General features: G+C 43.9%; 65 non-coding genes across 65 annotated transcripts; all 65 read left to right on the forward strand.

Moving 5' to 3' along the window:
- Positions 1–19: 19 nt before the first annotated feature.
- LOC131717204 (5S ribosomal RNA) lies at positions 20–138 on the forward strand. The gene has a single exon (XR_009316089.1). It is a non-coding gene; the product is annotated as a 5S ribosomal RNA (ribosomal RNA).
- A 114-nt stretch (positions 139–252) lies between these two features.
- Positions 253–371, forward strand: LOC131717205 (5S ribosomal RNA). Its single transcript, XR_009316090.1, has one exon. It is a non-coding gene; the product is annotated as a 5S ribosomal RNA (ribosomal RNA).
- A 114-nt stretch (positions 372–485) lies between these two features.
- Positions 486–604, forward strand: LOC131717206 (5S ribosomal RNA). Its single transcript, XR_009316091.1, has one exon. It is a non-coding gene; the product is annotated as a 5S ribosomal RNA (ribosomal RNA).
- A 114-nt stretch (positions 605–718) lies between these two features.
- LOC131717207 (5S ribosomal RNA) lies at positions 719–837 on the forward strand. Its single transcript, XR_009316092.1, has one exon. It is a non-coding gene; the product is annotated as a 5S ribosomal RNA (ribosomal RNA).
- A 100-nt stretch (positions 838–937) lies between these two features.
- On the forward strand, positions 938–1,056 carry LOC131717208 (5S ribosomal RNA). The gene has a single exon (XR_009316093.1). It is a non-coding gene; the product is annotated as a 5S ribosomal RNA (ribosomal RNA).
- A 100-nt stretch (positions 1,057–1,156) lies between these two features.
- On the forward strand, positions 1,157–1,275 carry LOC131717209 (5S ribosomal RNA). The gene has a single exon (XR_009316094.1). It is a non-coding gene; the product is annotated as a 5S ribosomal RNA (ribosomal RNA).
- Positions 1,276–1,375: 100 nt separating this feature from the next.
- On the forward strand, positions 1,376–1,494 carry LOC131717210 (5S ribosomal RNA). The gene has a single exon (XR_009316095.1). It is a non-coding gene; the product is annotated as a 5S ribosomal RNA (ribosomal RNA).
- Positions 1,495–1,594: 100 nt separating this feature from the next.
- Positions 1,595–1,713, forward strand: LOC131717212 (5S ribosomal RNA). Its single transcript, XR_009316097.1, has one exon. It is a non-coding gene; the product is annotated as a 5S ribosomal RNA (ribosomal RNA).
- A 100-nt stretch (positions 1,714–1,813) lies between these two features.
- On the forward strand, positions 1,814–1,932 carry LOC131712614 (5S ribosomal RNA). The gene has a single exon (XR_009314505.1). It is a non-coding gene; the product is annotated as a 5S ribosomal RNA (ribosomal RNA).
- Positions 1,933–2,032: 100 nt separating this feature from the next.
- Positions 2,033–2,151, forward strand: LOC131717213 (5S ribosomal RNA). The gene has a single exon (XR_009316098.1). It is a non-coding gene; the product is annotated as a 5S ribosomal RNA (ribosomal RNA).
- Positions 2,152–2,251: 100 nt separating this feature from the next.
- Positions 2,252–2,370, forward strand: LOC131717214 (5S ribosomal RNA). Its single transcript, XR_009316099.1, has one exon. It is a non-coding gene; the product is annotated as a 5S ribosomal RNA (ribosomal RNA).
- A 114-nt stretch (positions 2,371–2,484) lies between these two features.
- On the forward strand, positions 2,485–2,603 carry LOC131717215 (5S ribosomal RNA). Its single transcript, XR_009316100.1, has one exon. It is a non-coding gene; the product is annotated as a 5S ribosomal RNA (ribosomal RNA).
- Positions 2,604–2,703: 100 nt separating this feature from the next.
- Positions 2,704–2,822, forward strand: LOC131717216 (5S ribosomal RNA). Its single transcript, XR_009316101.1, has one exon. It is a non-coding gene; the product is annotated as a 5S ribosomal RNA (ribosomal RNA).
- A 114-nt stretch (positions 2,823–2,936) lies between these two features.
- Positions 2,937–3,055, forward strand: LOC131717217 (5S ribosomal RNA). The gene has a single exon (XR_009316102.1). It is a non-coding gene; the product is annotated as a 5S ribosomal RNA (ribosomal RNA).
- Positions 3,056–3,155: 100 nt separating this feature from the next.
- On the forward strand, positions 3,156–3,274 carry LOC131717218 (5S ribosomal RNA). Its single transcript, XR_009316103.1, has one exon. It is a non-coding gene; the product is annotated as a 5S ribosomal RNA (ribosomal RNA).
- A 100-nt stretch (positions 3,275–3,374) lies between these two features.
- Positions 3,375–3,493, forward strand: LOC131717219 (5S ribosomal RNA). The gene has a single exon (XR_009316104.1). It is a non-coding gene; the product is annotated as a 5S ribosomal RNA (ribosomal RNA).
- A 114-nt stretch (positions 3,494–3,607) lies between these two features.
- LOC131717220 (5S ribosomal RNA) lies at positions 3,608–3,726 on the forward strand. The gene has a single exon (XR_009316105.1). It is a non-coding gene; the product is annotated as a 5S ribosomal RNA (ribosomal RNA).
- A 100-nt stretch (positions 3,727–3,826) lies between these two features.
- Positions 3,827–3,945, forward strand: LOC131712272 (5S ribosomal RNA). Its single transcript, XR_009314165.1, has one exon. It is a non-coding gene; the product is annotated as a 5S ribosomal RNA (ribosomal RNA).
- Positions 3,946–4,045: 100 nt separating this feature from the next.
- LOC131717221 (5S ribosomal RNA) lies at positions 4,046–4,164 on the forward strand. The gene has a single exon (XR_009316106.1). It is a non-coding gene; the product is annotated as a 5S ribosomal RNA (ribosomal RNA).
- A 100-nt stretch (positions 4,165–4,264) lies between these two features.
- Positions 4,265–4,383, forward strand: LOC131717223 (5S ribosomal RNA). Its single transcript, XR_009316108.1, has one exon. It is a non-coding gene; the product is annotated as a 5S ribosomal RNA (ribosomal RNA).
- A 114-nt stretch (positions 4,384–4,497) lies between these two features.
- On the forward strand, positions 4,498–4,616 carry LOC131717224 (5S ribosomal RNA). The gene has a single exon (XR_009316109.1). It is a non-coding gene; the product is annotated as a 5S ribosomal RNA (ribosomal RNA).
- A 100-nt stretch (positions 4,617–4,716) lies between these two features.
- Positions 4,717–4,835, forward strand: LOC131717225 (5S ribosomal RNA). The gene has a single exon (XR_009316110.1). It is a non-coding gene; the product is annotated as a 5S ribosomal RNA (ribosomal RNA).
- A 114-nt stretch (positions 4,836–4,949) lies between these two features.
- On the forward strand, positions 4,950–5,068 carry LOC131717226 (5S ribosomal RNA). Its single transcript, XR_009316111.1, has one exon. It is a non-coding gene; the product is annotated as a 5S ribosomal RNA (ribosomal RNA).
- Positions 5,069–5,168: 100 nt separating this feature from the next.
- LOC131711167 (5S ribosomal RNA) lies at positions 5,169–5,287 on the forward strand. The gene has a single exon (XR_009313049.1). It is a non-coding gene; the product is annotated as a 5S ribosomal RNA (ribosomal RNA).
- A 114-nt stretch (positions 5,288–5,401) lies between these two features.
- LOC131717227 (5S ribosomal RNA) lies at positions 5,402–5,520 on the forward strand. Its single transcript, XR_009316112.1, has one exon. It is a non-coding gene; the product is annotated as a 5S ribosomal RNA (ribosomal RNA).
- A 114-nt stretch (positions 5,521–5,634) lies between these two features.
- LOC131717228 (5S ribosomal RNA) lies at positions 5,635–5,753 on the forward strand. The gene has a single exon (XR_009316113.1). It is a non-coding gene; the product is annotated as a 5S ribosomal RNA (ribosomal RNA).
- Positions 5,754–5,867: 114 nt separating this feature from the next.
- Positions 5,868–5,986, forward strand: LOC131712701 (5S ribosomal RNA). The gene has a single exon (XR_009314592.1). It is a non-coding gene; the product is annotated as a 5S ribosomal RNA (ribosomal RNA).
- A 100-nt stretch (positions 5,987–6,086) lies between these two features.
- Positions 6,087–6,205, forward strand: LOC131711168 (5S ribosomal RNA). The gene has a single exon (XR_009313050.1). It is a non-coding gene; the product is annotated as a 5S ribosomal RNA (ribosomal RNA).
- A 114-nt stretch (positions 6,206–6,319) lies between these two features.
- Positions 6,320–6,438, forward strand: LOC131717229 (5S ribosomal RNA). The gene has a single exon (XR_009316114.1). It is a non-coding gene; the product is annotated as a 5S ribosomal RNA (ribosomal RNA).
- Positions 6,439–6,552: 114 nt separating this feature from the next.
- On the forward strand, positions 6,553–6,671 carry LOC131717230 (5S ribosomal RNA). Its single transcript, XR_009316115.1, has one exon. It is a non-coding gene; the product is annotated as a 5S ribosomal RNA (ribosomal RNA).
- A 100-nt stretch (positions 6,672–6,771) lies between these two features.
- On the forward strand, positions 6,772–6,890 carry LOC131717231 (5S ribosomal RNA). The gene has a single exon (XR_009316116.1). It is a non-coding gene; the product is annotated as a 5S ribosomal RNA (ribosomal RNA).
- Positions 6,891–6,990: 100 nt separating this feature from the next.
- On the forward strand, positions 6,991–7,109 carry LOC131717232 (5S ribosomal RNA). Its single transcript, XR_009316117.1, has one exon. It is a non-coding gene; the product is annotated as a 5S ribosomal RNA (ribosomal RNA).
- Positions 7,110–7,209: 100 nt separating this feature from the next.
- LOC131717234 (5S ribosomal RNA) lies at positions 7,210–7,328 on the forward strand. Its single transcript, XR_009316119.1, has one exon. It is a non-coding gene; the product is annotated as a 5S ribosomal RNA (ribosomal RNA).
- Positions 7,329–7,442: 114 nt separating this feature from the next.
- On the forward strand, positions 7,443–7,561 carry LOC131717235 (5S ribosomal RNA). The gene has a single exon (XR_009316120.1). It is a non-coding gene; the product is annotated as a 5S ribosomal RNA (ribosomal RNA).
- Positions 7,562–7,675: 114 nt separating this feature from the next.
- On the forward strand, positions 7,676–7,794 carry LOC131717236 (5S ribosomal RNA). Its single transcript, XR_009316121.1, has one exon. It is a non-coding gene; the product is annotated as a 5S ribosomal RNA (ribosomal RNA).
- Positions 7,795–7,894: 100 nt separating this feature from the next.
- Positions 7,895–8,013, forward strand: LOC131717237 (5S ribosomal RNA). The gene has a single exon (XR_009316122.1). It is a non-coding gene; the product is annotated as a 5S ribosomal RNA (ribosomal RNA).
- A 114-nt stretch (positions 8,014–8,127) lies between these two features.
- Positions 8,128–8,246, forward strand: LOC131717238 (5S ribosomal RNA). The gene has a single exon (XR_009316123.1). It is a non-coding gene; the product is annotated as a 5S ribosomal RNA (ribosomal RNA).
- Positions 8,247–8,360: 114 nt separating this feature from the next.
- Positions 8,361–8,479, forward strand: LOC131717239 (5S ribosomal RNA). Its single transcript, XR_009316124.1, has one exon. It is a non-coding gene; the product is annotated as a 5S ribosomal RNA (ribosomal RNA).
- Positions 8,480–8,593: 114 nt separating this feature from the next.
- Positions 8,594–8,712, forward strand: LOC131717240 (5S ribosomal RNA). The gene has a single exon (XR_009316125.1). It is a non-coding gene; the product is annotated as a 5S ribosomal RNA (ribosomal RNA).
- A 100-nt stretch (positions 8,713–8,812) lies between these two features.
- Positions 8,813–8,931, forward strand: LOC131717241 (5S ribosomal RNA). Its single transcript, XR_009316126.1, has one exon. It is a non-coding gene; the product is annotated as a 5S ribosomal RNA (ribosomal RNA).
- A 100-nt stretch (positions 8,932–9,031) lies between these two features.
- Positions 9,032–9,150, forward strand: LOC131717242 (5S ribosomal RNA). Its single transcript, XR_009316127.1, has one exon. It is a non-coding gene; the product is annotated as a 5S ribosomal RNA (ribosomal RNA).
- Positions 9,151–9,264: 114 nt separating this feature from the next.
- On the forward strand, positions 9,265–9,383 carry LOC131717243 (5S ribosomal RNA). The gene has a single exon (XR_009316128.1). It is a non-coding gene; the product is annotated as a 5S ribosomal RNA (ribosomal RNA).
- Positions 9,384–9,483: 100 nt separating this feature from the next.
- LOC131717245 (5S ribosomal RNA) lies at positions 9,484–9,602 on the forward strand. Its single transcript, XR_009316130.1, has one exon. It is a non-coding gene; the product is annotated as a 5S ribosomal RNA (ribosomal RNA).
- Positions 9,603–9,716: 114 nt separating this feature from the next.
- LOC131717246 (5S ribosomal RNA) lies at positions 9,717–9,835 on the forward strand. Its single transcript, XR_009316131.1, has one exon. It is a non-coding gene; the product is annotated as a 5S ribosomal RNA (ribosomal RNA).
- A 100-nt stretch (positions 9,836–9,935) lies between these two features.
- On the forward strand, positions 9,936–10,054 carry LOC131717247 (5S ribosomal RNA). The gene has a single exon (XR_009316132.1). It is a non-coding gene; the product is annotated as a 5S ribosomal RNA (ribosomal RNA).
- A 100-nt stretch (positions 10,055–10,154) lies between these two features.
- Positions 10,155–10,273, forward strand: LOC131717248 (5S ribosomal RNA). The gene has a single exon (XR_009316133.1). It is a non-coding gene; the product is annotated as a 5S ribosomal RNA (ribosomal RNA).
- A 114-nt stretch (positions 10,274–10,387) lies between these two features.
- LOC131717249 (5S ribosomal RNA) lies at positions 10,388–10,506 on the forward strand. The gene has a single exon (XR_009316134.1). It is a non-coding gene; the product is annotated as a 5S ribosomal RNA (ribosomal RNA).
- A 114-nt stretch (positions 10,507–10,620) lies between these two features.
- On the forward strand, positions 10,621–10,739 carry LOC131717251 (5S ribosomal RNA). Its single transcript, XR_009316136.1, has one exon. It is a non-coding gene; the product is annotated as a 5S ribosomal RNA (ribosomal RNA).
- Positions 10,740–10,853: 114 nt separating this feature from the next.
- LOC131717252 (5S ribosomal RNA) lies at positions 10,854–10,972 on the forward strand. The gene has a single exon (XR_009316137.1). It is a non-coding gene; the product is annotated as a 5S ribosomal RNA (ribosomal RNA).
- A 114-nt stretch (positions 10,973–11,086) lies between these two features.
- Positions 11,087–11,205, forward strand: LOC131717253 (5S ribosomal RNA). The gene has a single exon (XR_009316138.1). It is a non-coding gene; the product is annotated as a 5S ribosomal RNA (ribosomal RNA).
- A 100-nt stretch (positions 11,206–11,305) lies between these two features.
- LOC131717254 (5S ribosomal RNA) lies at positions 11,306–11,424 on the forward strand. Its single transcript, XR_009316139.1, has one exon. It is a non-coding gene; the product is annotated as a 5S ribosomal RNA (ribosomal RNA).
- Positions 11,425–11,524: 100 nt separating this feature from the next.
- On the forward strand, positions 11,525–11,643 carry LOC131717255 (5S ribosomal RNA). Its single transcript, XR_009316140.1, has one exon. It is a non-coding gene; the product is annotated as a 5S ribosomal RNA (ribosomal RNA).
- Positions 11,644–11,743: 100 nt separating this feature from the next.
- LOC131717257 (5S ribosomal RNA) lies at positions 11,744–11,862 on the forward strand. The gene has a single exon (XR_009316142.1). It is a non-coding gene; the product is annotated as a 5S ribosomal RNA (ribosomal RNA).
- A 114-nt stretch (positions 11,863–11,976) lies between these two features.
- On the forward strand, positions 11,977–12,095 carry LOC131717258 (5S ribosomal RNA). The gene has a single exon (XR_009316143.1). It is a non-coding gene; the product is annotated as a 5S ribosomal RNA (ribosomal RNA).
- A 100-nt stretch (positions 12,096–12,195) lies between these two features.
- LOC131717259 (5S ribosomal RNA) lies at positions 12,196–12,314 on the forward strand. The gene has a single exon (XR_009316144.1). It is a non-coding gene; the product is annotated as a 5S ribosomal RNA (ribosomal RNA).
- A 100-nt stretch (positions 12,315–12,414) lies between these two features.
- On the forward strand, positions 12,415–12,533 carry LOC131717260 (5S ribosomal RNA). The gene has a single exon (XR_009316145.1). It is a non-coding gene; the product is annotated as a 5S ribosomal RNA (ribosomal RNA).
- A 100-nt stretch (positions 12,534–12,633) lies between these two features.
- LOC131717261 (5S ribosomal RNA) lies at positions 12,634–12,752 on the forward strand. Its single transcript, XR_009316146.1, has one exon. It is a non-coding gene; the product is annotated as a 5S ribosomal RNA (ribosomal RNA).
- Positions 12,753–12,866: 114 nt separating this feature from the next.
- On the forward strand, positions 12,867–12,985 carry LOC131710612 (5S ribosomal RNA). Its single transcript, XR_009312495.1, has one exon. It is a non-coding gene; the product is annotated as a 5S ribosomal RNA (ribosomal RNA).
- Positions 12,986–13,099: 114 nt separating this feature from the next.
- On the forward strand, positions 13,100–13,218 carry LOC131717262 (5S ribosomal RNA). Its single transcript, XR_009316147.1, has one exon. It is a non-coding gene; the product is annotated as a 5S ribosomal RNA (ribosomal RNA).
- A 100-nt stretch (positions 13,219–13,318) lies between these two features.
- Positions 13,319–13,437, forward strand: LOC131717263 (5S ribosomal RNA). Its single transcript, XR_009316148.1, has one exon. It is a non-coding gene; the product is annotated as a 5S ribosomal RNA (ribosomal RNA).
- Positions 13,438–13,537: 100 nt separating this feature from the next.
- LOC131710412 (5S ribosomal RNA) lies at positions 13,538–13,656 on the forward strand. The gene has a single exon (XR_009312284.1). It is a non-coding gene; the product is annotated as a 5S ribosomal RNA (ribosomal RNA).
- Positions 13,657–13,756: 100 nt separating this feature from the next.
- Positions 13,757–13,875, forward strand: LOC131717264 (5S ribosomal RNA). The gene has a single exon (XR_009316149.1). It is a non-coding gene; the product is annotated as a 5S ribosomal RNA (ribosomal RNA).
- A 99-nt stretch (positions 13,876–13,974) lies between these two features.
- LOC131717265 (5S ribosomal RNA) lies at positions 13,975–14,093 on the forward strand. Its single transcript, XR_009316150.1, has one exon. It is a non-coding gene; the product is annotated as a 5S ribosomal RNA (ribosomal RNA).
- Positions 14,094–14,207: 114 nt separating this feature from the next.
- Positions 14,208–14,326, forward strand: LOC131717266 (5S ribosomal RNA). The gene has a single exon (XR_009316151.1). It is a non-coding gene; the product is annotated as a 5S ribosomal RNA (ribosomal RNA).
- A 101-nt stretch (positions 14,327–14,427) lies between these two features.
- On the forward strand, positions 14,428–14,546 carry LOC131717268 (5S ribosomal RNA). The gene has a single exon (XR_009316153.1). It is a non-coding gene; the product is annotated as a 5S ribosomal RNA (ribosomal RNA).
- The last annotated feature ends 86 nt before the right edge of the window (positions 14,547–14,632 follow it).

Consider the following 14,632-nt stretch of genomic DNA (forward strand, 5'->3'; position numbering starts at 1 on the left):
TGAAAGCAGAAATGCAATCGCCTGCGGCCACACCACCTTGAATAAGCCTGATCTCGTCTGATCTCAGAAGCTAAGCAATGTTGGGCTTGGTTAGTACTTGGATGGGAGACCACCTGGGAATATCAAGTGCTGCAGGCATTACATTTTTGTAATTACATTTTACAATTGAAATGTGTGGAGGACAAAAGGAAATTTTGGAGGAATCACCCCCAGCTCACTAAACATAAAAGTCATGAAAGCAGAAATGCAATCGCCTGCGGCCACACCACCTTGAATAAGCCTGATCTCGTCTGATCTCAGAAGCTAAGCAATGTTGGGCTTGGTTAGTACTTGGATGGGAGACCACCTGGGAATATCAAGTGCTGCAGGCATTACATTTTTGTAATTACATTTTACAATTGAAATGTGTGGAGGACAAAAGGAAATTTTGGAGGAATCACCCCCAGCTCACTAAACATAAAAGTCATGAAAGCAGAAATGCAATCGCCTGCGGCCACACCACCTTGAATAAGCCTGATCTCGTCTGATCTCAGAAGCTAAGCAATGTTGGGCTTGGTTAGTACTTGGATGGGAGACCACCTGGGAATATCAAGTGCTGCAGGCATTACATTTTTGTAATTACATTTTACAATTGAAATGTGTGGAGGACAAAAGGAAATTTTGGAGGAATCACCCCCAGCTCACTAAACATAAAAGTCATGAAAGCAGAAATGCAATCGCCTGCGGCCACACCACCTTGAATAAGCCTGATCTCGTCTGATCTCAGAAGCTAAGCAATGTTGGGCTTGGTTAGTACTTGGATGGGAGACCACCTGGGAATATCAAGTGCTGCAGGCATTACATTTTACAATTGAAATGTGTGGAGGACAAAAGGAAATTTTGGAGGAATCACCCCCAGCTCACTAAACATAAAAGTCATGAAAGCAGAAATGCAATCGCCTGCGGCCACACCACCTTGAATAAGCCTGATCTCGTCTGATCTCAGAAGCTAAGCAATGTTGGGCTTGGTTAGTACTTGGATGGGAGACCACCTGGGAATATCAAGTGCTGCAGGCATTACATTTTACAATTGAAATGTGTGGAGGACAAAAGGAAATTTTGGAGGAATCACCCCCAGCTCACTAAACATAAAAGTCATGAAAGCAGAAATGCAATCGCCTGCGGCCACACCACCTTGAATAAGCCTGATCTCGTCTGATCTCAGAAGCTAAGCAATGTTGGGCTTGGTTAGTACTTGGATGGGAGACCACCTGGGAATATCAAGTGCTGCAGGCATTACATTTTACAATTGAAATGTGTGGAGGACAAAAGGAAATTTTGGAGGAATCACCCCCAGCTCACTAAACATAAAAGTCATGAAAGCAGAAATGCAATCGCCTGCGGCCACACCACCTTGAATAAGCCTGATCTCGTCTGATCTCAGAAGCTAAGCAATGTTGGGCTTGGTTAGTACTTGGATGGGAGACCACCTGGGAATATCAAGTGCTGCAGGCATTACATTTTACAATTGAAATGTGTGGAGGACAAAAGGAAATTTTGGAGGAATCACCCCCAGCTCACTAAACATAAAAGTCATGAAAGCAGAAATGCAATCGCCTGCGGCCACACCACCTTGAATAAGCCTGATCTCGTCTGATCTCAGAAGCTAAGCAATGTTGGGCTTGGTTAGTACTTGGATGGGAGACCACCTGGGAATATCAAGTGCTGCAGGCATTACATTTTACAATTGAAATGTGTGGAGGACAAAAGGAAATTTTGGAGGAATCACCCCCAGCTCACTAAACATAAAAGTCATGAAAGCAGAAATGCAATCGCCTGCGGCCACACCACCTTGAATAAGCCTGATCTCGTCTGATCTCAGAAGCTAAGCAATGTTGAGCTTGTTTAGTACTTGGATGGGAGACCACCTGGGAATATCAAGTGCTGCAGGCATTACATTTTACAATTGAAATGTGTGGAGGACAAAAGGAAATTTTGGAGGAATCACCCCCAGCTCACTAAACATAAAAGTCATGAAAGCAGAACAGCAATCGCCTGCGGCCACACCACCTTGAATAAGCCTGATCTCGTCTGATCTCAGAAGCTAAGCAATGTTGGGCTTGGTTAGTACTTGGATGGGAGACCACCTGGGAATATCAAGTGCTGCAGGCATTACATTTTACAATTGAAATGTGTGGAGGACAAAAGGAAATTTTGGAGGAATCACCCCCAGCTCACTAAACATAAAAGTCATGAAAGCAGAAATGCAATTGCCTGCGGCCACACCACCTTGAATAAGCCTGATCTCGTCTGATCTCAGAAGCTAAGCAATGTTGGGCTTGGTTAGTACTTGGATGGGAGACCACCTGGGAATATCAAGTGCTGCAGGCATTACATTTTTGTAATTACATTTTACAATTGAAATGTGTGGAGGACAAAAGGAAATTTTGGAGGAATCACCCCCAGCTCACTAAACATAAAAGTCATGAAAGCAGAAATGCAATCGCCTGCGGCCACACCACCTTGAATAAGCCTGATCTCGTCTGATCTCAGAAGCTAAGCAATGTTGGGCTTGGTTAGTACTTGGATGGGAGACCACCTGGGAATATCAAGTGCTGCAGGCATTACATTTTACAATTGAAATGTGTGGAGGACAAAAGGAAATTTTGGAGGAATCACCCCCAGCTCACTAAACATAAAAGTCATGAAAGCAGAAATGCAATCGCCTGCGGCCACACCACCTTGAATAAGCCTGATCTCGTCTGATCTCAGAAGCTAAGCAATGTTGGGCTTGGTTAGTACTTGGATGGGAGACCACCTGGGAATATCAAGTGCTGCAGGCATTACATTTTTGTAATTACATTTTACAATTGAAATGTGTGGAGGACAAAAGGAAATTTTGGAGGAATCACCCCCAGCTCACTAAACATAAAAGTCATGAAAGCAGAAATGCAATCGCCTGCGGCCACACCACCTTGAATAAGCCTGATCTCGTCTGATCTCAGAAGCTAAGCAATGTTGGGCTTGGTTAGTACTTGGATGGGAGACCACCTGGGAATATCAAGTGCTGCAGGCATTACATTTTACAATTGAAATGTGTGGAGGACAAAAGGAAATTTTGGAGGAATCACCCCCAGCTCACTAAACATAAAAGTCATGAAAGCAGAAATGCAATCGCCTGCGGCCACACCACCTTGAATAAGCCTGATCTCGTCTGATCTCAGAAGCTAAGCAATGTTGGGCTTGGTTAGTACTTGGATGGGAGACCACCTGGGAATATCAAGTGCTGCAGGCATTACATTTTACAATTGAAATGTGTGGAGGACAAAAGGAAATTTTGGAGGAATCACCCCCAGCTCACTAAACATAAAAGTCATGAAAGCAGAAATGCAATCGCCTGCGGCCACACCACCTTGAATAAGCCTGATCTCGTCTGATCTCAGAAGCTAAGCAATGTTGGGCTTGGTTAGTACTTGGATGGGAGACCACCTGGGAATATCAAGTGCTGCAGGCATTACATTTTAGTAATTATATTTTACAATTGAAATGTGTGGAGGACAAAAGGAAATTTTGGAGGAATCACCCCCAGCTCACTAAACATAAAAGTCATGAAAGCAGAAATGCAATCGCCTGCGGCCACACCACCTTGAATAAGCCTGATCTCGTCTGATCTCAGAAGCTAAGCAATGTTGGGCTTGGTTAGTACTTGGATGGGAGACCACCTGGGAATATCAAGTGCTGCAGGCATTACATTTTACAATTGAAATGTGTGGAGGACAAAAGGAAATTTTGGAGGAATCACCCCCAGCTCACTAAACATAAAAGTCATGAAAGCAGAAATGCAATCGCCTGCGGCCACACCACCTTGAATAAGCCTGATCTCGTCTGATCTCAGAAGCTAAGCAATGTTGAGCTTGGTTAGTACTTGGATGGGAGACCACCTGGGAATATCAAGTGCTGCAGGCATTACATTTTACAATTGAAATGTGTGGAGGACAAAAGGAAATTTTGGAGGAATCACCCCCAGCTCACTAAACATAAAAGTCATGAAAGCAGAACAGCAATCGCCTGCGGCCACACCACCTTGAATAAGCCTGATCTCGTCTGATCTCAGAAGCTAAGCAATGTTGGGCTTGGTTAGTACTTGGATGGGAGACCACCTGGGAATATCAAGTGCTGCAGGCATTACATTTTACAATTGAAATGTGTGGAGGACAAAAGGAAATTTTGGAGGAATCACCCCCAGCTCACTAAACATAAAAGTCATGAAAGCAGAAATGCAATTGCCTGCGGCCACACCACCTTGAATAAGCCTGATCTCGTCTGATCTCAGAAGCTAAGCAATGTTGGGCTTGGTTAGTACTTGGATGGGAGACCACCTGGGAATATCAAGTGCTGCAGGCATTACATTTTTGTAATTACATTTTACAATTGAAATGTGTGGAGGACAAAAGGAAATTTTGGAGGAATCACCCCCAGCTCACTAAACATAAAAGTCATGAAAGCAGAAATGCAATCGCCTGCGGCCACACCACCTTGAATAAGCCTGATCTCGTCTGATCTCAGAAGCTAAGCAATGTTGGGCTTGGTTAGTACTTGGATGGGAGACCACCTGGGAATATCAAGTGCTGCAGGCATTACATTTTACAATTGAAATGTGTGGAGGACAAAAGGAAATTTTGGAGGAATCACCCCCAGCTCACTAAACATAAAAGTCATGAAAGCAGAAATGCAATCGCCTGCGGCCACACCACCTTGAATAAGCCTGATCTCGTCTGATCTCAGAAGCTAAGCAATGTTGGGCTTGGTTAGTACTTGGATGGGAGACCACCTGGGAATATCAAGTGCTGCAGGCATTACATTTTTGTAATTACATTTTACAATTGAAATGTGTGGAGGACAAAAGGAAATTTTGGAGGAATCACCCCCAGCTCACTAAACATAAAAGTCATGAAAGCAGAAATGCAATCGCCTGCGGCCACACCACCTTGAATAAGCCTGATCTCGTCTGATCTCAGAAGCTAAGCAATGTTGGGCTTGGTTAGTACTTGGATGGGAGACCACCTGGGAATATCAAGTGCTGCAGGCATTACATTTTACAATTGAAATGTGTGGAGGACAAAAGGAAATTTTGGAGGAATCACCCCCAGCTCACTAAACATAAAAGTCATGAAAGCAGAAATGCAATCGCCTGCGGCCACACCACCTTGAATAAGCCTGATCTCGTCTGATCTCAGAAGCTAAGCAATGTTGGGCTTGGTTAGTACTTGGATGGGAGACCACCTCGGAATATCAAGTGCTGCAGGCATTACATTTTTGTAATTACATTTTACAATTGAAATGTGTGGAGGACAAAAGGAAATTTTGGAGGAATCACCCCCAGCTCACTAAACATAAAAGTCATGAAAGCAGAAATGCAATCGCCTGCGGCCACACCACCTTGAATAAGCCTGATCTCGTCTGATCTCAGAAGCTAAGCAATGTTGGGCTTGGTTAGTACTTGGATGGGAGACCACCTGGGAATATCAAGTGCTGCAGGCATTACATTTTTGTAATTACATTTTACAATTGAAATGTGTGGAGGACAAAAGGAAATTTTGGAGGAATCACCCCCAGCTCACTAAACATAAAAGTCATGAAAGCAGAAATGCAATCGCCTGCGGCCACACCACCTTGAATAAGCCTGATCTCGTCTGATCTCAGAAGCTAAGCAATGTTGGGCTTGGTTAGTACTTGGATGGGAGACCACCTGGGAATATCAAGTGCTGCAGGCATTACATTTTTGTAATTACATTTTACAATTGAAATGTGTGGAGGACAAAAGGAAATTTTGGAGGAATCACCCCCAGCTCACTAAACATAAAAGTCATGAAAGCAGAAATGCAATCGCCTGCGGCCACACCACCTTGAATAAGCCTGATCTCGTCTGATCTCAGAAGCTAAGCAATGTTGGGCTTGGTTAGTACTTGGATGGGAGACCACCTGGGACTATCAAGTGCTGCAGGCATTACATTTTACAATTGAAATGTGTGGAGGACAAAAGGAAATTTTGGAGGAATCACCCCCAGCTCACTAAACATAAAAGTCATGAAAGCAGAAATGCAATCGCCTGCGGCCACACCACCTTGAATAAGCCTGATCTCGTCTGATCTCAGAAGCTAAGCAATGTTGGGCTTGGTTAGTACTTGGATGGGAGACCACCTCGGAATATCAAGTGCTGCAGGCATTACATTTTTGTAATTACATTTTACAATTGAAATGTGTGGAGGACAAAAGGAAATTTTGGAGGAATCACCCCCAGCTCACTAAACATAAAAGTCATGAAAGCAGAAATGCAATCGCCTGCGGCCACACCACCTTGAATAAGCCTGATCTCGTCTGATCTCAGAAGCTAAGCAATGTTGGGCTTGGTTAGTACTTGGATGGGAGACCACCTGGGAATATCAAGTGCTGCAGGCATTACATTTTTGTAATTACATTTTACAATTGAAATGTGTGGAGGACAAAAGGAAATTTTGGAGGAATCACCCCCAGCTCACTAAACATAAAAGTCATGAAAGCAGAAATGCAATCGCCTGCGGCCACACCACCTTGAATAAGCCTGATCTCGTCTGATCTCAGAAGCTAAGCAATGTTGGGCTTGGTTAGTACTTGGATGGGAGACCACCTGGGAATATCAAGTGCTGCAGGCATTACATTTTACAATTGAAATGTGTGGAGGACAAAAGGAAATTTTGGAGGAATCACCCCCAGCTCACTAAACATAAAAGTCATGAAAGCAGAAATGCAATCGCCTGCGGCCACACCACCTTGAATAAGCCTGATCTCGTCTGATCTCAGAAGCTAAGCAATGTTGGGCTTGGTTAGTACTTGGATGGGAGACCACCTGGGAATATCAAGTGCTGCAGGCATTACATTTTACAATTGAAATGTGTGGAGGACAAAAGGAAATTTTGGAGGAATCACCCCCAGCTCACTAAACATAAAAGTCATGAAAGCAGAAATGCAATCGCCTGCGGCCACACCACCTTGAATAAGCCTGATCTCGTCTGATCTCAGAAGCTAAGCAATGTTGGGCTTGGTTAGTACTTGGATGGGAGACCACCTGGGAATATCAAGTGCTGCAGGCATTACATTTTACAATTGAAATGTGTGGAGGACAAAAGGAAATTTTGGAGGAATCACCCCCAGCTCACTAAACATAAAAGTCATGAAAGCAGAAATGCAATCGCCTGCGGCCACACCACCTTGAATAAGCCTGATCTCGTCTGATCTCAGAAGCTAAGCAATGTTGGGCTTGGTTAGTACTTGGATGGGAGACCACCTGGGAATATCAAGTGCTGCAGGCATTACATTTTTGTAATTACATTTTACAATTGAAATGTGTGGAGGACAAAAGGAAATTTTGGAGGAATCACCCCCAGCTCACTAAACATAAAAGTCATGAAAGCAGAAATGCAATCGCCTGCGGCCACACCACCTTGAATAAGCCTGATCTCGTCTGATCTCAGAAGCTAAGCAATGTTGGGCTTGGTTAGTACTTGGATGGGAGACCACCTGGGAATATCAAGTGCTGCAGGCATTACATTTTTGTAATTACATTTTACAATTGAAATGTGTGGAGGACAAAAGGAAATTTTGGAGGAATCACCCCCAGCTCACTAAACATAAAAGTCATGAAAGCAGAAATGCAATCGCCTGCGGCCACACCACCTTGAATAAGCCTGATCTCGTCTGATCTCAGAAGCTAAGCAATGTTGGGCTTGGTTAGTACTTGGATGGGAGACCACCTGGGAATATCAAGTGCTGCAGGCATTACATTTTACAATTGAAATGTGTGGAGGACAAAAGGAAATTTTGGAGGAATCACCCCCAGCTCACTAAACATAAAAGTCATGAAAGCAGAAATGCAATCGCCTGCGGCCACACCACCTTGAATAAGCCTGATCTCGTCTGATCTCAGAAGCTAAGCAATGTTGGGCTTGGTTAGTACTTGGATGGGAGACCACCTGGGAATATCAAGTGCTGCAGGCATTACATTTTTGTAATTACATTTTACAATTGAAATGTGTGGAGGACAAAAGGAAATTTTGGAGGAATCACCCCCAGCTCACTAAACATAAAAGTCATGAAAGCAGAAATGCAATCGCCTGCGGCCACACCACCTTGAATAAGCCTGATCTCGTCTGATCTCAGAAGCTAAGCAATGTTGGGCTTGGTTAGTACTTGGATGGGAGACCACCTGGGAATATCAAGTGCTGCAGGCATTACATTTTTGTAATTACATTTTACAATTGAAATGTGTGGAGGACAAAAGGAAATTTTGGAGGAATCACCCCCAGCTCACTAAACATAAAAGTCATGAAAGCAGAAATGCAATCGCCTGCGGCCACACCACCTTGAATAAGCCTGATCTCGTCTGATCTCAGAAGCTAAGCAATGTTGGGCTTGGTTAGTACTTGGATGGGAGACCACCTGGGAATATCAAGTGCTGCAGGCATTACATTTTTGTAATTACATTTTACAATTGAAATGTGTGGAGGACAAAAGGAAATTTTGGAGGAATCACCCCCAGCTCACTAAACATAAAAGTCATGAAAGCAGAAATGCAATCGCCTGCGGCCACACCACCTTGAATAAGCCTGATCTCGTCTGATCTCAGAAGCTAAGCAATGTTGGGCTTGGTTAGTACTTGGATGGGAGACCACCTGGGAATATCAAGTGCTGCAGGCATTACATTTTACAATTGAAATGTGTGGAGGACAAAAGGAAATTTTGGAGGAATCACCCCCAGCTCACTAAACATAAAAGTCATGAAAGCAGAAATGCAATCGCCTGCGGCCACACCACCTTGAATAAGCCTGATCTCGTCTGATCTCAGAAGCTAAGCAATGTTGGGCTTGGTTAGTACTTGGATGGGAGACCACCTGGGAATATCAAGTGCTGCAGGCATTACATTTTACAATTGAAATGTGTGGAGGACAAAAGGAAATTTTGGAGGAATCACCCCCAGCTCACTAAACATAAAAGTCATGAAAGCAGAAATGCAATCGCCTGCGGCCACACCACCTTGAATAAGCCTGATCTCGTCTGATCTCAGAAGCTAAGCAATGTTGGGCTTGGTTAGTACTTGGATGGGAGACCACCTGGGAATATCAAGTGCTGCAGGCATTACATTTTTGTAATTACATTTTACAATTGAAATGTGTGGAGGACAAAAGGAAATTTTGGAGGAATCACCCCCAGCTCACTAAACATAAAAGTCATGAAAGCAGAAATGCAATCGCCTGCGGCCACACCACCTTGAATAAGCCTGATCTCGTCTGATCTCAGAAGCTAAGCAATGTTGGGCTTGGTTAGTACTTGGATGGGAGACCACCTGGGAATATCAAGTGCTGCAGGCATTACATTTTACAATTGAAATGTGTGGAGGACAAAAGGAAATTTTGGAGGAATCACCCCCAGCTCACTAAACATAAAAGTCATGAAAGCAGAAATGCAATCGCCTGCGGCCACACCACCTTGAATAAGCCTGATCTCGTCTGATCTCAGAAGCTAAGCAATGTTGGGCTTGGTTAGTACTTGGATGGGAGACCACCTGGGAATATCAAGTGCTGCAGGCATTACATTTTTGTAATTACATTTTACAATTGAAATGTGTGGAGGACAAAAGGAAATTTTGGAGGAATCACCCCCAGCTCACTAAACATAAAAGTCATGAAAGCAGAAATGCAATCGCCTGCGGCCACACCACCTTGAATAAGCCTGATCTCGTCTGATCTCAGAAGCTAAGCAATGTTGGGCTTGGTTAGTACTTGGATGGGAGACCACCTGGGAATATCAAGTGCTGCAGGCATTACATTTTACAATTGAAATGTGTGGAGGACAAAAGGAAATTTTGGAGGAATCACCCCCAGCTCACTAAACATAAAAGTCATGAAAGCAGAAATGCAATCGCCTGCGGCCACACCACCTTGAATAAGCCTGATCTCGTCTGATCTCAGAAGCTAAGCAATGTTGGGCTTGGTTAGTACTTGGATGGGAGACCACCTGGGAATATCAAGTGCTGCAGGCATTACATTTTACAATTGAAATGTGTGGAGGACAAAAGGAAATTTTGGAGGAATCACCCCCAGCTCACTAAACATAAAAGTCATGAAAGCAGAAATGCAATCGCCTGCGGCCACACCACCTTGAATAAGCCTGATCTCGTCTGATCTCAGAAGCTAAGCAATGTTGGGCTTGGTTAGTACTTGGATGGGAGACCACCTGGGAATATCAAGTGCTGCAGGCATTACATTTTTGTAATTACATTTTACAATTGAAATGTGTGGAGGACAAAAGGAAATTTTGGAGGAATCACCCCCAGCTCACTAAACATAAAAGTCATGAAAGCAGAAATGCAATCGCCTGCGGCCACACCACCTTGAATAAGCCTGATCTCGTCTGATCTCAGAAGCTAAGCAATGTTGGGCTTGGTTAGTACTTGGATGGGAGACCACCTGGGAATATCAAGTGCTGCAGGCATTACATTTTTGTAATTACATTTTACAATTGAAATGTGTGGAGGACAAAAGGAAATTTTGGAGGAATCACCCCCAGCTCACTAAACATAAAAGTCATGAAAGCAGAAATGCAATCGCCTGCGGCCACACCACCTTGAATAAGCCTGATCTCGTCTGATCTCAGAAGCTAAGCAATGTTGGGCTTGGTTAGTACTTGGATGGGAGACCACCTGGGAATATCAAGTGCTGCAGGCATTACATTTTTGTAATTACATTTTACAATTGAAATGTGTGGAGGACAAAAGGAAATTTTGGAGGAATCACCCCCAGCTCACTAAACATAAAAGTCATGAAAGCAGAAATGCAATCGCCTGCGGCCACACCACCTTGAATAAGCCTGATCTCGTCTGATCTCAGAAGCTAAGCAATGTTGGGCTTGGTTAGTACTTGGATGGGAGACCACCTGGGAATATCAAGTGCTGCAGGCATTACATTTTTGTAATTACATTTTACAATTGAAATGTGTGGAGGACAAAAGGAAATTTTGGAGGAATCACCCCCAGCTCACTAAACATAAAAGTCATGAAAGCAGAAATGCAATCGCCTGCGGCCACACCACCTTGAATAAGCCTGATCTCGTCTGATCTCAGAAGCTAAGCAATGTTGGGCTTGGTTAGTACTTGGATGGGAGACCACCTGGGAATATCAAGTGCTGCAGGCATTACATTTTACAATTGAAATGTGTGGAGGACAAAAGGAAATTTTGGAGGAATCACCCCCAGCTCACTAAACATAAAAGTCATGAAAGCAGAAATGCAATCGCCTGCGGCCACACCACCTTGAATAAGCCTGATCTCGTCTGATCTCAGAAGCTAAGCAATGTTGGGCTTGGTTAGTACTTGGATGGGAGACCACCTGGGAATATCAAGTGCTGCAGGCATTACATTTTACAATTGAAATGTGTGGAGGACAAAAGGAAATTTTGGAGGAATCACCCCCAGCTCACTAAACATAAAAGTCATGAAAGCAGAAATGCAATCGCCTGCGGCCACACCACCTTGAATAAGCCTGATCTCGTCTGATCTCAGAAGCTAAGCAATGTTGGGCTTGGTTAGTACTTGGATGGGAGACCACCTGGGAATATCAAGTGCTGCAGGCATTACATTTTACAATTGAAATGTGTGGAGGACAAAAGGAAATTTTGGAGGAATCACCCCCAGCTCACTAAACATAAAAGTCATGAAAGCAGAAATGCAATCGCCTGCGGCCACACCACCTTGAATAAGCCTGATCTCGTCTGATCTCAGAAGCTAAGCAATGTTGGGCTTGGTTAGTACTTGGATGGGAGACCACCTGGGAATATCAAGTGCTGCAGGCATTACATTTTTGTAATTACATTTTACAATTGAAATGTGTGGAGGACAAAAGGAAATTTTGGAGGAATCACCCCCAGCTCACTAAACATAAAAGTCATGAAAGCAGAAATGCAATCGCCTGCGGCCACACCACCTTGAATAAGCCTGATCTCGTCTGATCTCAGAAGCTAAGCAATGTTGGGCTTGGTTAGTACTTGGATGGGAGACCACCTGGGAATATCAAGTGCTGCAGGCATTACATTTTACAATTGAAATGTGTGGAGGACAAAAGGAAATTTTGGAGGAATCACCCCCAGCTCACTAAACATAAAAGTCATGAAAGCAGAAATGCAATCGCCTGCGGCCACACCACCTTGAATAAGCCTGATCTCGTCTGATCTCAGAAGCTAAGCAATGTTGGGCTTGGTTAGTACTTGGATGGGAGACCACCTGGGAATATCAAGTGCTGCAGGCATTACATTTTACAATTGAAATGTGTGGAGGACAAAAGGAAATTTTGGAGGAATCACCCCCAGCTCACTAAACATAAAAGTCATGAAAGCAGAAATGCAATCGCCTGCGGCCACACCACCTTGAATAAGCCTGATCTCGTCTGATCTCAGAAGCTAAGCAATGTTGGGCTTGGTTAGTACTTGGATGGGAGACCACCTGGGAATATCAAGTGCTGCAGGCATTACATTTTACAATTGAAATGTGTGGAGGACAAAAGGAAATTTTGGAGGAATCACCCCCAGCTCACTAAACATAAAAGTCATGAAAGCAGAAATGCAATCGCCTGCGGCCACACCACCTTGAATAAGCCTGATCTCGTCTGATCTCAGAAGCTAAGCAATGTTGGGCTTGGTTAGTACTTGGATGGGAGACCACCTGGGAATATCAAGTGCTGCAGGCATTACATTTTTGTAATTACATTTTACAATTGAAATGTGTGGAGGACAAAAGGAAATTTTGGAGGAATCACCCCCAGCTCACTAAACATAAAAGTCATGAAAGCAGAAATGCAATCGCCTGCGGCCACGCCACCTTGAATAAGCCTGATCTCGTCTGATCTCAGAAGCTAAGCAATGTTGGGCTTGGTTAGTACTTGGATGGGAGACCACCTGGGAATATCAAGTGCTGCAGGCATTACATTTTTGTAATTACATTTTACAATTGAAATGTGTGGAGGACAAAAGGAAATTTTGGAGGAATCACCCCCAGCTCACTAAACATAAAAGTCATGAAAGCAGAAATGCAATCGCCTGCGGCCACACCACCTTGAATAAGCCTGATCTCGTCTGATCTCAGAAGCTAAGCAATGTTGGGCTTGGTTAGTACTTGGATGGGAGACCACCTGGGAATATCAAGTGCTGCAGGCATTACATTTTACAATTGAAATGTGTGGAGGACAAAAGGAAATTTTGGAGGAATCACCCCCAGCTCACTAAACATAAAAGTCATGAAAGCAGAAATGCAATCGCCTGCGGCCACACCACCTTGAATAAGCCTGATCTCGTCTGATCTCAGAAGCTAAGCAATGTTGGGCTTGGTTAGTACTTGGATGGGAGACCACCTGGGAATATCAAGTGCTGCAGGCATTACATTTTACAATTGAAATGTGTGGAGGACAAAAGGAAATTTTGGAGGAATCACCCCCAGCTCACTAAACATAAAAGTCATGAAAGCAGAAATGCAATCGCCTGCGGCCACACCACCTTGAATAAGCCTGATCTCGTCTGATCTCAGAAGCTAAGCAATGTTGGGCTTGGTTAGTACTTGGATGGGAGACCACCTGGGAATATCAAGTGCTGCAGGTATTACATTTTACAATTGAAATGTGTGGAGGACAAAAGGAAATTTTGGAGGAATCACCCCCAGCTCACTAAACATAAAAGTCATGAAAGCAGAAATGCAATCGCCTGCGGCCACACCACCTTGAATAAGCCTGATCTCGTCTGATCTCAGAAGCTAAGCAATGTTGGGCTTGGTTAGTACTTGGATGGGAGACCACCTGGGAATATCAAGTGCTGCAGGCATTACATTTTACATTGAAATGTGTGGAGGACAAAAGGAAATTTTGGAGGAATCACCCCCAGCTCACTAAACATAAAAGTCATGAAAGCAGAAATGCAATCGCCTGCGGCCACACCACCTTGAATAAGCCTGATCTCGTCTGATCTCAGAAGCTAAGCAATGTTGGGCTTGGTTAGTACTTGGATGGGAGACCACCTGGGAATATCAAGTGCTGCAGGCATTACATTTTTGTAATTACATTTTACAATTGAAATGTGTGGAGGACAAAAGGAAATTTTGGAGGAATCACCCCCAGCTCACTAAACATAAAAGTCATGAAAGCAGAAATGCAATCGCCTGCGGCCACACCACCTTGAATAAGCCTGATCTCGTCTGATCTCAGAAGCTAAGCAATGTTGGGCTTGGTTAGTACTTGGATGGGAGACCACCTGGGAATATCAAGTGCTGCAGGCAATTACATTTTACAATTGAAATGTGTGGAGGACAAAAGGAAATTTTGGAGGAATCACCCCCAGCTCACTAAACATAAAAGTCATGAAAGCAGAAATGCAATCGCCTGCGGCCACACCACCTTGAATAAGCCTGATCTCGTCTGATCTCAGAAGCTAAGCAATGTTGGGCTTGGTTAGTACTTGGATGGGAGACCACCTGGGAATATCAAGTGCTGCAGGCATTACATTTTACAATTGAAATGTGTGGAGGACAAAAGGAAATTTTGGAGGAATCACCCCCAGCTCACTAAACATAAAAGTCATGAAA

Source organism: Acipenser ruthenus, chromosome 44 (genome assembly GCF_902713425.1).
Source record: "Acipenser ruthenus chromosome 44, fAciRut3.2 maternal haplotype, whole genome shotgun sequence".
NCBI lineage: Eukaryota > Metazoa > Chordata > Actinopteri > Acipenseriformes > Acipenseridae > Acipenser > Acipenser ruthenus.